Source organism: Bos grunniens, chromosome 13 (genome assembly GCF_055505025.1).
Source record: "Bos grunniens cultivar Pamir isolate PY7600 chromosome 13, Bosgru_T2T1.0, whole genome shotgun sequence".
In the NCBI taxonomy this organism is placed as follows: domain Eukaryota; kingdom Metazoa; phylum Chordata; class Mammalia; order Artiodactyla; family Bovidae; genus Bos; species Bos grunniens.
Window position 1 is genome coordinate 24,833,011 of NC_141177.1, and position 13,567 is coordinate 24,846,577.

Consider the following 13,567-nt stretch of genomic DNA (forward strand, 5'->3'; position numbering starts at 1 on the left):
CGGGATTTTGGCAGGCTCCAGGTGCTGGAAAAGGCAAGTATAAATGGATTCTCTCCTTGAGCCTTGGGCATCTCACTGCCCAGATTTGAATCCTGGCTCTGTCTATGAGCTGTTTGGCTTGGGTCGTGCTTCTTAACTTGACTGTGCCTTGCTTTCTGCTTTGTGAAAAGTAAATAATGATGGCATTTCTCCCAAGGGATGGCTGTGAAGATGTGAGGTCATGAGCGTAAACCCCTTGGACCAGGAGTAGCCCATGGCCCATGGGCTCCTGATAATGACTTCCAGATTTTTAATTTTCCCCCAAATACTACCTTCCTCACAGACAGTGGCTGAGCCTGTTTGTAGGTGGGAGACATGAGGAAAAATTCAGCTCCTACTGGCTACTCTGATAGGTGTCCTTGCAAAACCATGCCTTTTCTATGAGAAACTTTGTCATGAAAGATGGCTGACCCACTGTCTAAGTCAGATTTAGGGAGCCCCGTGCTGTGAGCTGTGCTACTTAGAAATACTGTTCATTATGAGGTTGCTCATGTCATTTGGTAAGGAATTAAATCCCCTGTCAAGTAAATGTATTGCTATTAGTTTGAAAGGATAGTCTTGGATTTCCACTTCTTTCAAAATAAAGCCCAGGGAAGACAAAAAGGACAGGTGGAAGTTACAGGTTAAGTTTTCCGTATGTGCTTGTAAACTTGTCGGACATATGCAAATGAAGACAAACATGGTAATATGAATATTAGCTTAAACTCCCTGCAAGAGGGCCACTTTCCTTATTTTTTAAAAATTATGGTTGATTTACAAATTTGTGATAGTTTTAGGTGAAGCATGCCACTTTTAAATTCATTTTTTAAAAATAAAAAATACTTAGAAAGAACTTTACAGTACTGCTTTGGTGCATAGAAAACACAATCACTTGCCAGAAATAAGAATAATTATCATCATTATTATTAGTGACATTTTGAGCATTTATTCTGTGGCGAGAACTGCCAGAATGCTTCATAAACTGTGACACATCCATCCTCGTCACGGATGTTACTCTGTGATGCTGGTCCCATTATTCCCATTTTCCAGATGAAGAAACTGAGGTTAACTTCTTCTTTCAATCCGCTCATAATAGGGGTCTCCAGTGAGGACGTGAAAATTACTTGAATTCACCTTTTTAATGCACCTGAATTGCCACGTTCTGCTCTGCGCTTCCTTTATCCCACTCAGCTCCTGTTCTTCCTGAAAAGGTTAGAAACGTGGCCCAGCATCACCCCCCACCCCCACGCCCAAGCCTAGGCTGGTGAATGCCTTCTCTTATCCCCAGCACTGCGGCTCTGAAGCACCCACCACATGCACCTTCCCTACCACCAGACAGAGCTCGTCAAGGGCAGACACAGAATCCCCCCACTGCCCCCTCCACTCCACAGTCCTGGCCCACAGTAAGTGCTCAGCAAACACTTGTTAAAGAGATGAGTGAATGAGCAAATCAAAAGCCGGAAGTGAACTCAAAGTCCAGCACAGCTGAGGTTCCCCACCCATGGGCACCTTGGTGATCAAGACAGTTCCTGACTTTGTTTTGGTAGTGACCTGTCTACTTTAAGGTGGAGCTACCCTGAGCCTCATTTTCTTGTCTACACGATGGGGCGACAGTAGAATGGGGGCTGTTATAAGGATCGAGTTCATATTTTAGATTAGAACACAGACTGGCACAGAGCAGGTGCTCAGAACTGTTAATAACAACATTATGTGTAATCACTGTGTATATGATCTACTTATCTATGTATCATAATTATTTATGGTAAGCGATACTGGTTTTCTATTTACTGTAGTGTTGTGAAGTTCTATTTAGAAATAAATGAATTTGATTTTTTTAAACTGAGTTGAGGGCTTCCCTGGTGGCTCAGTGATAAAGAATCGGCCTCCCAATGCAGGAGACACGGATTTGATCACTGGTTTGGGAAGATCCCACATGCGGTGAAGCAACTAGGCCTGTGCATCACAACTATTGAAGCTGTGCTCTAGAGCCAGGGAGCCACAACTACTGAGCCCACGTGCTGCAGCTACTGAAACCCGTGCGCCCTAGAGCCCTTGCTCCACACCAAGAGAAGCCACCGCAATGAGAAACCTGAGCACTGCAGCGAAGAGCAGCCCCTGCTCTCCGCAACCAGAGAAAGCCCGTGTAAAAATGAAGACGTAGCACAGCCCAAAATAAAATAAATAAATGAAATTATATATTTAAAAAGTAAGTTGAAAATAAGTTTCTGTGCAGTGGTAGCCAGATAGGGTCCAAAGCCTGAGGTGGTATCAAACAACAGGTTAACATGACCCACAGGGTGATGGTGACTCAGTTGGAAGCAGATTTTAGAATCTGTACCCTGGTCATTTGGGTCTCCCAGGTGGCGCTAGTGGTAAAGAACCTACCTGTTAATGCAGGAGACATAAGAGACCTGGGTTCGATCCCTGGGCTGGGAAGATCCCCTGGAGGAGGGCACAGCAACCTACTCCAGTATTCTTGCCTGGAGAATCCCATGGGCAGAGGAGCCTGGTGGGCTATAGTTCATAGGGTCGCACGGAGTTGGACGCGACTGAAAAGACTTAGCATGCAAATGCACCTTGGTCCCGCGGACATGTGGCCGTGGGCGTGGGTGTCAGTGAGAGGCTGAGGCTCTTTGGAAAAACCTGAAGATGCTTTGCCAAGGACCCCGATGCTCTGCCACCCTGGGCTTCCCCGTCTTGTCTGCTCTGAATGAGTGGCCTCCACCCCAGACCCCGGCTGGTATTTTTAGCACACAGGCACCCTGCACTGCCTCCTGCACTCTGACCAAATTTAGAAATCACAAGAGGTCTTTGCACTTCCATGCCCTCGGTAGGAGGAATGGATGAAAAGGCCCCCATCCCCAGCCCCTGCCAGTCCAGCTACAGCAAACTCTATGCCAGGCTGTCTACCGACTGCTGAGATGCCCGAGATTTATCTCACGGTGAGAAACAGCAAGCTGCAGAGCCACAGGTGTGTCTGGGTCTACTTCTGCAAAACAAAACCCCCCTGTGTATGTGTGTCTGGGACTGCTCAGCCTGGGCGGGGCACGGGGCAGGCTGCTAACTAAGGGAATGGGGGACCCAGGGGGAGGGTGGGTTAGGGGCTGAGGTTAGAGCCTGGGAGGCGAGTAACTCTGTCCTTATGCAAAGCTTTGTATTTATTGTTTAAAACAAGTATGGATTACTTCCGAAATTTGAGAACCTTGAACACCAAAAAGTTTAAATATATCCCAAGATTGAAAAATCTCAACCTGAATGTTTATATGGGATTTTACAGTTAGCAAAGGGCTTCTATGGTTTTGTGTGATGGACCCTCACTCTTTCGGACAACTGGACCTCCACTCTCCATCTCCTGATGCCTCTTAGATGTGCCTCTCAGATGTGTTAAGCTTGGAGAACCCAAGACACTCTGCTTAAGAGCTGCTACGGAACCTCTCACATGAACCAATTCATTTCTGTCGGCTGAGCTTGTCTGAGGCTTGTCTGAGTGGCAGTTGGGTCAGCACTCCAGTGAATCTACACAAAATGATGGCTGAATTGGCAGGAATTTTGCATATCGTTTGTGAAACATGGGCAACATTAAAATTGAATTGTATGAACTTATCATTAAATGGGTTATATTAAAAATAAAGGTAATCTATTTTACTATTTTTTTAAGAATTTTGTTTTTTGATGTGGACCATTATAAAAAATGTATTTATTTATTGGCTGTGCTTGGCCCTCATTGCTGCATGGGCTTTTCTCTAGCTGTGGCGAGCAGAGGGTACTCTCTAGTTGCGGTACACAGGCTTCTCATTGTAGTGGCTTCTCTTGCTGTGGATCATGGGCTGTAGGGTGCATGGGCTTCAGCCGTCTTGGTTCCCAGACTCTAGAGCACAGGCTCAATAGTTGTGGTGCGTGGGCTTAGTTGCTTTGTGTGGCATGTGGGATCTTCCCAGCCCAGGGATGGAACTTGTGTGTCCTGCATTGGCAGGCGGTTTCTTTACCACTGAGCCACCAGGGAAAGCCCTGGACCATTTTTAAAGTCTTTATTGAATTTGTTACAATATTGATTCTGTTTTATGTTTTGCTTTTTTGGCCCTGTGGCATGTGGGATCTTGTCTCCCCGAGTGGGGACTGAACCCACATCCTCTGTAGCCCTGCAGTGGAAAGTGAAGTCTTAGCAGCTGGGCCAGGAGGAAAGCCCCTCAGTACATTTTACCAATCCACGCCCTTGGGGCTATTTATCTCTGTTGTCTCTGTGCAGTGTCAGTGCTTTGGACAGTGCAGGTCTCTGTGTCTCCCTGCTCCACACATAGGGAGTCAGGCTGGTAGCTTGAAACCCATCATGGTTGGGAGTATTCACACCATGGAAATTGGCAAGTGCTGCAAATAGGGCTACCCCACCCCAAATTGTGGTTGAACTTTTGCCAGCATAGTGCTGAAAGGAGGCCTGATAACACATGTGGGGCCCCATCTGCTCTTCGGGGACCCCGAGTACCAGGAAGGAGGGGTTGTAGTCATCCTTGGAGCAAGATTCACACTTTGGTTTCACCAGCATCTAGCGCGGACAGCCCATTTATGAGGATCGACTGACTAGAGGCAGTCGGGGTCCAAAGTCACCTGGTGCTGGGGTAGGATCCTGAGCACAGACTCTGTGCCCCACCCTGGCATCAGCCCTTCTTATCCAGTCATCTCTGACCCCTGGAGGACTGAGAGGCCCAGCTGGTAGCTGAGCTCAAATGCTCTGCCTCAGGCAATGAAGAAGACTCTGCCTTCCCAGCGGCCCTAAAGTTCAAAGCCTTTGTTCAGAGCACCCATTTCTTAACACCTTGCAGCTTTGCAAAATGATTTTAGCAAGTAATGGGTGCAGCATTTAATAACATGAGGTCTCTAAAGATTGAGGACAGGAGGAGAAGGGGGTGACAGAGGATGAGATGGTTGGATGGCATCATCGACTTAATGGACATGAGTTTGAGCAAACTTCAGGACATGGTGAAGTTCAGGGAAGCCTGGCGTACTGTAGTCCATGGGGGTCGCCAAGAGTCAGACACGACTGAGCAACTGAACAACAATATGCCTTTTCAAAATGCACAAAGCAAAAACTGAAAGGATAGACAAATCCACAGGTCTGGTTGACCTCAAACTCTTCTCTAAGTTATTGACAAAACAAACAAGCAATCAGTGAGGATAGAAAAGACCTGGATGGCAGCGTCAGTGATGTGACTTAAGTGACGCATTAGAACAGGCCACTCAGTAACAGGATACACAGTTTTCTCAAGTGCCATGGAACTGTCGCCAAGACAGACCGTATTCTGGGCAACCAAACAAACCCTAACCAATTTAAGACGAATGGGAGCATACAGTGTTCATTCTCTGACCATACGGTAATAAATCTAGAGTTCACAAGCAGAAAGGTATCTGGAAAATTCCCAGATATTTAAAAATTAAATGCACTTCTAGGTCAAAGTGGAAATCTCAAGGGAAAGTAGAAAATATTCTGAACTGACTAAAAATAAGAATATATCAAGATTTGTAAACTGCAACTAAAGCAGAGCTGAGAGGGAGTTTCATAACGCCAAGCGCTTATGGTAGAAAATAAGAAACATGTCAAATGAATTATCCAAACTTCTACCTTAAGAAGCTAGAAAAAGAATGGCAACTTTAGGCTGAAGGAATGAAATTATAAAGATAAGCTCAGAAAGCAATGTAATTAATATCAGAAAAAATGAAAGAGAAAAATTAATGAAACAGAAATCTGACTATTTGAAAAGGCCAACAAAATTGATAAACCTCTAGCCAGACAGATAATAACAAAAAGAGAGAAGATAAACATTAGCAGTATTAGAAATGAAAGAGAAAACATCACTCAAGACTCTACAGGCATGAAAAAGATAGTAAGGGAAGGTAACAAACAATGTCATGTCCTAAAATTTGACAGCTTAGGTGAAATGGACTAATGCCTGAAAGACCTAGAAAACCAAAACTCACTCAAGAAGGAATAGTTAACCATAGCTATTAAAGACATGGAATGCATAGTCAAAACTTTCTAACAAAGCAAGCTCCAGACCAGATGTCTTCACTGGTAAATATTACCATTCAAGGAAGAAATAATCCTAATTCTACACAAATTCTTCCAGAAAATTGAAGAAGAGGGAACACTTCCCAACTCATTTCTTGAGGCTGCTGCTGCTGCTAAGTTGCTTCAGTCATGTCCGACTCTGTGCAACCCCATAGACGGCAGCCCACCAGGCTTCCCCGTCCCTGGGATTCTCCAGGCAAGAGCACTGGAGTGGGTTGCCGTTTCCTTCTCCAATGCATGAAAGTGAAAAGTGAAAGTGAAGTCGCTCAGTCGTGTCTGACTCTAGCAACCCCATGGACTGCAGCCTACCAGGCTTCTCCATCCATGGGATTTTCCAGGCAAAAGTACTGGAGTGGGGTGCATATGCTAATACCAAACATATTAGAAGAAAAGGAAACTATAGACCAGTATTGCTAGTGTATATAAATAAAAGAATCCTCAGAAAAATATCATCAAGTCAAATCCAGCAAAATATAAAATGTATAATACATCATGACCAAGTGAAGTTTATCCTGGAATGCAAGGCTGTTCAACATTGGAAAATCTGCCAATGTAATCTAAAACATTGACAGATATAGACAAAGCATGTAGTCATCTTAATTGATATAGAAAAAGCATTTGACAGGATTCAGTATTCATTCATGATTAATTCTCAGCAAACTGATATTAGGAAGAAATGTCCTCGGTGCATTAAATGGCATCTACAGAACACCTACAGCTAACATCTTAATGGCAAAAGGCTTGATCCTCACCCCCTAAACCGGGAACTGGACAAAGATGTCCACTCTCACCACTCCTATTCAACATCATACTGGAGGCCCTCACAAGTGCAATGAGGCAAGAAAATAAAAACCTAGATTGGACAGGGGGGAAGAAATCATTCTATTTGCAGATGGCATGACTGTCTATTTAGAAAACACCAAGGAATCTACAAACAAATTGCCAGAATGAATAATAAGTGAGTTTAGTAAGGTTGCAGGATACAAGGTCAATATAAAACTCAACAGTATTTCTCTGTACTAGCAATGAACAGTAGGAAGTTGAAATTCTAAAAACAGCACAATTTACAATAGTACCAAAAAAAAAAAAAGAAAAATCTCACCAAAAACTGAGTATAAATTCCAACATCTGTGCAAGATCTGTACACAGTCTATAAAACAATGATAAACGAAATTAAAAACCTAAACAAGTGGAGAGATATACTGTGTTCATGAATCAGTGTGTGCTCGCCTAGTTGCTCAGTTGTGTCTGACTCTTTGCAACCCCGGGGACTGTAGCCTGCCAGGCTCCTCTGTTCATGGGATTCAGAAGACTCAATATTGTTAAAACGATAGGTTCTTCCCAAACAAGTCTGTAAATTCTTCCCTTCCAAAATGTAGTTTTGTCCAACAAAATGTAGGAATTTGTACATCTTAGGTACAAATCAACAAGTTGGTTTGTAAATTTACATGGAGAGGCAGCAGATCTAGAATAACCAAAACAATTTGGGGAAAGAGGAACAGCTTTGAAAGACTCCCATTCTCTAATTTCGATGCTTACTATAAAGCTACAGTAATCAAGACAGTGTGGTACTGATGAAAGCCTGGATCAGTGCAACAGAGTGGAATCCAGAAATAGATCCCACATGTGTGGCCAATTTACTTTCAACACAGCTGCAAAGGGAATTCAATGGACAAAGGATAGTTTTCTCAACAAACGGTGCTGGAACAATTGGTTGGTCATCCACGTGTGAAAAAAGAAACCTTGATCCACACCTTGTATCATAAACAAAATTTGACTCAAAATAGATCCATGACTCCCATGCAAAGCATAAAATTACAACACTTCTGAACTAAACCTAGGGAAAAAAAAATCTGTGTAACCCTGCATTATGCAAAGATGTCTTAGCCAAGACACTAAAAGAATGATTCGTCCCAAGAAAAGGATAAATTAGACACCATCAAATTAAAAGAAAAACCTGCTCTTTGCAAAACACTGTTAAGAGAATGAAAAGAGAAGACAGAGAGAAAATACTTGCAAAGCATATGTCTGATAAAGATCTGTGTTCAGAATCTATAAACTCTCAAACTGATTGAAAAGATGGTTAAAAGATTTGACCAGATATTTCATTAGAGAAGATGTGTAGATGGCAAATAAGTCTATGGAAAGGTTTTCAGACTCGTGAGTTATTAATAAAGTACAAACCAAAACCACAGTAGGATATCACTATACCTACTAGGACAGCTTAAAACAAAACCAAACAAACCCCGATAATACCAAGTGATGGCCAGGAAGTGGGGTGACTTGACTGCTTACTGGTGGGAATACAGGAGCATCCACTTTGAGAACTGGTTTGGTAGTTTCTTACCAGGGCAAACAAACATCTGTCTTATGACCCAGCGATCTCACCTCAGGAGACATGAGAATATAGATTTGCACAAAACCTGTACACAAATGTTTTATAATAGCTTTATTCATAATCTACCCAAAGTGGGAACAATTCAAATGTCCTTGACCTGGTGGATAGAGAAGCAAATTTTGGAATAGCCGTACACTGGAATATTACCCCATAATAAAGATAAATTAACAAATAACCTAGGAAACAGTAAGGCTAGCTCTCACAGTCGTTACCTTGAATGGAAGAAGCCAGACTCAAAAATGGAGTGTATTTGATTAGAAATATGTGATTCCATGTATAGGACGTTCTGGAAATGGTGATTTTCGGGGCAGAAAGAAACCGGTTTTTGCTGTGGGCAGGGCAGGAGCAGGGCAGCAGCAAAGGAGCACTGTGGGGTTTGGGGTGTGTTTCCACGACCATCCTCTTGTCAAAACTGAGAATTGTGCGCTTAAAAGGAGAATTTTACTATTTGTAAGTTATACCTCAAAAATAAAAAAATATGTAAAAAAAATGTAGTGTTGTAAAATAGAACTGAGAATTCTACTATCATATCATGTAGATAAAAATTTGTGATTAGTAAACTAATTTCCATTTGGCCAACGTTTGAAGGCTCCATATTTCCATGACTAATTTCTGATTCTTCATGAAATTTTGTTTTTTTTTTAAAGATGCTTACTTAAGTTTATTTTTACTTATTTATTTATTTTTGCCATACCATGAAGGGTGTGGCATCTTAGTTCCCCGACCAGAAATAGAACCCATGTCCCCTGCAGTGCAAGTGCAGAGTCTTAACCACTGGACCACTAAGGAGGTCCCTTCAAGAAATTTTTTAAGATCAAAATTTTAAAAGAATGTGAGCAACTATCTATCTGTTCCTACCCATTCATCCATCCATCCTGACGTTATCCTACCTGTTGCAATACATGGTAAGGATAATTTTTAAGAAGATCCAGCTCTTCTTATTCTGAAATGGGTCTGTTATTACCCCGACACAGGGCAAATGCAGTCAGACCAATGCATTTTCAAATGTCCGTTCTCTACATGACACGTCTACCGTCAGCCTGGTAGAAACTCATGTGCGATTGGCAGACCCTGAATCTTACTTCTGTCTCTCTCCCTTTGTGCTCTGCCACCACGAAACAGATGTCCCAGGCCACCTGAGTGTGGGATCTCAGTGCCAAACCATGGAGGAGGCCCAGCAGACTCCAGAACACAGGTCACCTGTCGCTTCCAGAGCTCTGTCTCCTTCCGTTCCCAGGGGGTGCAAAAGCCGTTGCCAGGCCACCAGAGGGCTGCCGAGGTGCCCTTTGGGGGGTAGAACCATGCAGAGCAAAACCCTCAGGTCCTGGCACTGAAAGCACCTTCAGTTTTTCCAACATCAGTGAAAGCATGGAAGCAGTGCAGCCTGAAGGGCAGGTGACGCTGAGCTGGCTCAGCCACAGCACTGCCAGTGGAAAATGCCAGTTCTCGGGTGTCATTCAGGGCCGCTCACTTCGTGTGCTGGGGTGTCCCGTCTGGGAGTTTGTGATTTTCACAAGCCCCTGGACAGTCCCAGTGCCCAGAAAGATTTCTGAACTCTGTCACTGAGGGCCCTGAAGGAGCAGGAACACCACCCCCGCCCCCAGGACAGGATCAAGTGACAAGTGTGTTGTGCGGTGGCACTCGAGGAGGGGACCCACGCTGGCCAATGGGGGACCAGGTGACCAGAGCAGCGAGAAGCACACACCACTCTCCCCAAGTGACAGGTGACGCTGTTCCGAGCGGGACCCAGGCCCTCTGTACAGACAGGCTGCCTGCTGGGCAGAAGCACCCCCAGAGAACTGGGGTGTCACCTGCAGACACAGGCTCCAGTCCAGGTGGGACAGTCCAGCCGTCCTCACTGCCCGCCTGCAGCTCTGGCCGCTCCATTTGTTCCCGAGGACACCCCGGTCTCCACCCCTCCACCTTTTCCAGCAGAGGCGCCAGGTTCCCCCTGCCGCTCGTGACCGCGTCTGCTCTTCCCAAGCCCTGAAAACAGGACTTTCATTTCGTGCTGGGACTTCTGAGGGAATTCAGTTGGGTTCACGGTATTATGAACAGCTTCGGGATCACATCCTAAAATCCAGGCACACAAAGTTGAAAAAAGAGCACCAGCAACTGTGGCCATTTCTAGGGAGACCATCACGCCAGGTGACACTTTGGCCTCCAGGGCTCTTCCCAGTGAAAATCATTCCAGAGATTTCACTGCAAAGTTGGGCATGTCTGCTAACAAAACTCAACTTCCGCTCCTCTGAAAGACTCCTACTTTCAAATATTAGCTTCTTTAGGGAGTTGGCAACACGCTTGATAACAACACTCTGCGGCCAGGATGGGAAAAGCCTAACTGTTCCTGTATTCCATTTAAAATTGATTTTTGATGCCTGGGGCAGCTGTATTTAAATCTTGCTACACCAGCAGCAAACTCGGGCATGTCTGTGTTGTGAAAGGTTTTTATTTTTTTCTGCTTAAGACAAATGATTTAACTGACAAAATACTCTTATGTCGTAGAAAAATCCCAGAATCCCTTTTAGAATTGTTTTGGCAGTGTTCACAGATGAGTCCAACGCCACCAACCAGCTACTCTCATTTTTAGGGGGTGAAGCGGTTCTTATGCTTTGAAATACTAGATGGGCTTTTCACTACAAACAGATCCGTGTTTAGTTTTCAGATGGTCATTAAGTGAAAGGACTACCCTCAGAAAAGGTTAAACACAGCTTTTCTGATCGAATTAGTGACCAAAGCTGATGGACTTAAAGTAATTCATTGTCTAGTGCACTGTTTTCTGTTATTACCTTCCTGATGCTGGTAGTTCAGGCACTGGGATGTAATTATAATAATTATCAGGATGAGTCTTTTAATCAGCGACCTCTGGACTCGTCTACAAACTGTCACCCTTCATTAACAGGAAATGACATCACGTTCCAGCTCAACCATTTGGCTGCTACGCGGGGCAGTATTCTACCATGACAGCTATTTGCAGCCCTCCTATCTCGTCTCCTGTCACTGGCTCCTAGCCACTGGGGTTCAATAGTTGTTTTTTTTTTTTTTTTTCCTTTACCGCATTTTTTGTCTCAGCAAGCACGGTGAGCATCCCGTACAGCACTTAATCTGCAACTGCTCAGAAAAACAAGCACATGTGTCTTTTGACATCCTGAATTGCGCTTACTATAAAAGACAATGATTTATAGAAACAAGGCTTATAATCATAGCCATGCCTTGGAAATGATACAAAAGCTACTTAAGTCACACCCGGAACAAGGCTGCCTCTTAAGATCTGTTTTATCTGTTACACCCCATTAAAAGTAAAGTGCAAATAAAGATGGGGAAATGTAGAAACAGTTGGTTTGATAAGCCAAAGGTCCTAAGGCTTTTCATTGAACGTGGTTAAGTTCAATGCTGTTAAGTCCTTAACTGCCCGTTAAAAGGACTGATTGCTATAAAGGATACATTTCCAGGGACTATTCAGTGAGATTATCAAAGGTCAGCCGAAAGCATAACATTTATACAGTAAGTCCCCTACCGACAAACGAGTTTTATTCTAAGAGCATGTTCATAAGTCCAGCAAAGTTGGTTTAGATACCCAACTAATACAATCAGCTATATAGTACTGTACTATAATAGGTTTCTAATACTTACCACACAAATAATACATTAAAAAAAAAAAACACTTTAAATCTTACAGTACAGTACCTTAAAAAGTACAGTCATACCAGCTACATCACTACCCCTTTTACACTTTCTTCCAGACATCCTGGGCTTCTCTGGTGGCTTAGACGGTAAAGAATCTGCCTGCAATGCAGGAGACCTGGGTTGGGAAGATCCCCTGGAGGAGGAAATGAACCCACTCCAGTATTCTTGCCTGGAGAATTCCATGGACAGAGGAGGCTGGCGGGCTACAGTCCATGGGGTCTCAAAGAGTCAGACACGACTGAGAGACTAACACTAACTGGATATCCTAGACTTGAAATAAAAGTACTAAACTGCTCTACTCTATACAGTATTGTGCAGCAATGCACACAAAACCCAGTCACGTGTAGAGGGTACATGGGGCACACGACAAAGTATCCCCAGACACGTGAGCTAACTTACATGATTGGACGTGTGAATCCAGGTTCACATCTTTGAAAGTTCCCAGGTTTGTATGTAGGGGACTTACTGTCCTGGAAATAATGCCTGGAAAATAAGAAATTCCTGCCATTTTCACAAGGCTGTTGAACTTTCCAGTATAAACCGCTTGTGCTCCACCAGGGTTAACCCCCTTGTGGTACCGACTCTTTCGGTTGTTGCTGTTTGTTGTTTAGTCACTCAGTTGTGTCTGACTCTTTGAGGCCTCACAGACTGTAGCCCACCGGGCTCTTCTGTCCATGGGATTCTCCAGGCAAGAATACTGGAGTGGGCTACCATTTCCTTCTCCAGGGGATCTTCCTGACCCAGGGATCGAACCCAAGTCTACTGTGTCTCCTGCATTGGCAGGCAGGTTCTTTACCACTGAGCCACCAGAGACTGACCTCAAACGACAGAGGCATCAGACAAGCCTCAGGTGTGTTTAAAAAGCATCATTTATACAATAAAACTGTTGTCAAACAGTGCTGCAGTTTGAACACCCTTGCCTCCAGACAGAGACATTAAATTGTGCAAGAGGTGTGTATTCCACAACAATTTCCTGCTGGATCTCACAACTATTTAAAGCAGAAGTGTGTTGAAGGCGGTTTCTCTCCAGGCATCCTGACTCCAAGCCCACGAGGTATCTTCACTTCCAGGTCTGGGAAAGGCCCCTGTCTCACTGAGCAATGGGCCAGAAACCCTCCTGTTACTATTAAAAGACATACAGATTTTTGTTCATCTTTCTGTGTGGTACGAAAGTGATCAAACGAATCACCAAGACTTTTTTGTAACTTGTGTTTGTTAACCATCTCCAAGGACTGGAGTCCAGCTCCATGTTTGAAAAGGAAGAAACTATCGCCCTCTTGTGGGCACTTGTGTCATTGCTCCTGCCACAGGCTTTGGGAATTTTTCCTTTTGGAAATTTCAAAGCTGGTGTGAGTCTGGGCACCAGTCAGGCATCTGAACTTAATTTTACCAAATAGTTTATC

The 13,567-nt window shown here is 44.0% G+C and overlaps 2 long non-coding RNA genes across 2 annotated transcripts; one reads left to right on the forward strand and one right to left on the reverse strand.

The window, feature by feature from the left end:
- Nucleotides 1-941: 941 nt before the first annotated feature.
- LOC147360514 (uncharacterized) lies at nt 942-2,720 on the reverse strand. The gene is made up of 2 exons (XR_015138659.1): nt 2,404-2,720; nt 942-1,221 (listed from the first exon to the last, which is right to left on the reverse strand). It is a non-coding gene; the product is annotated as an uncharacterized LOC147360514 (long non-coding RNA).
- Nucleotides 2,721-2,824: 104 nt separating this feature from the next.
- LOC147360515 (uncharacterized) lies at nt 2,825-3,649 on the forward strand. The gene is made up of 2 exons (XR_015138658.1): nt 2,825-2,989; nt 3,296-3,649. It is a non-coding gene; the product is annotated as an uncharacterized LOC147360515 (long non-coding RNA).
- The last annotated feature ends 9,918 nt before the right edge of the window (nt 3,650-13,567 follow it).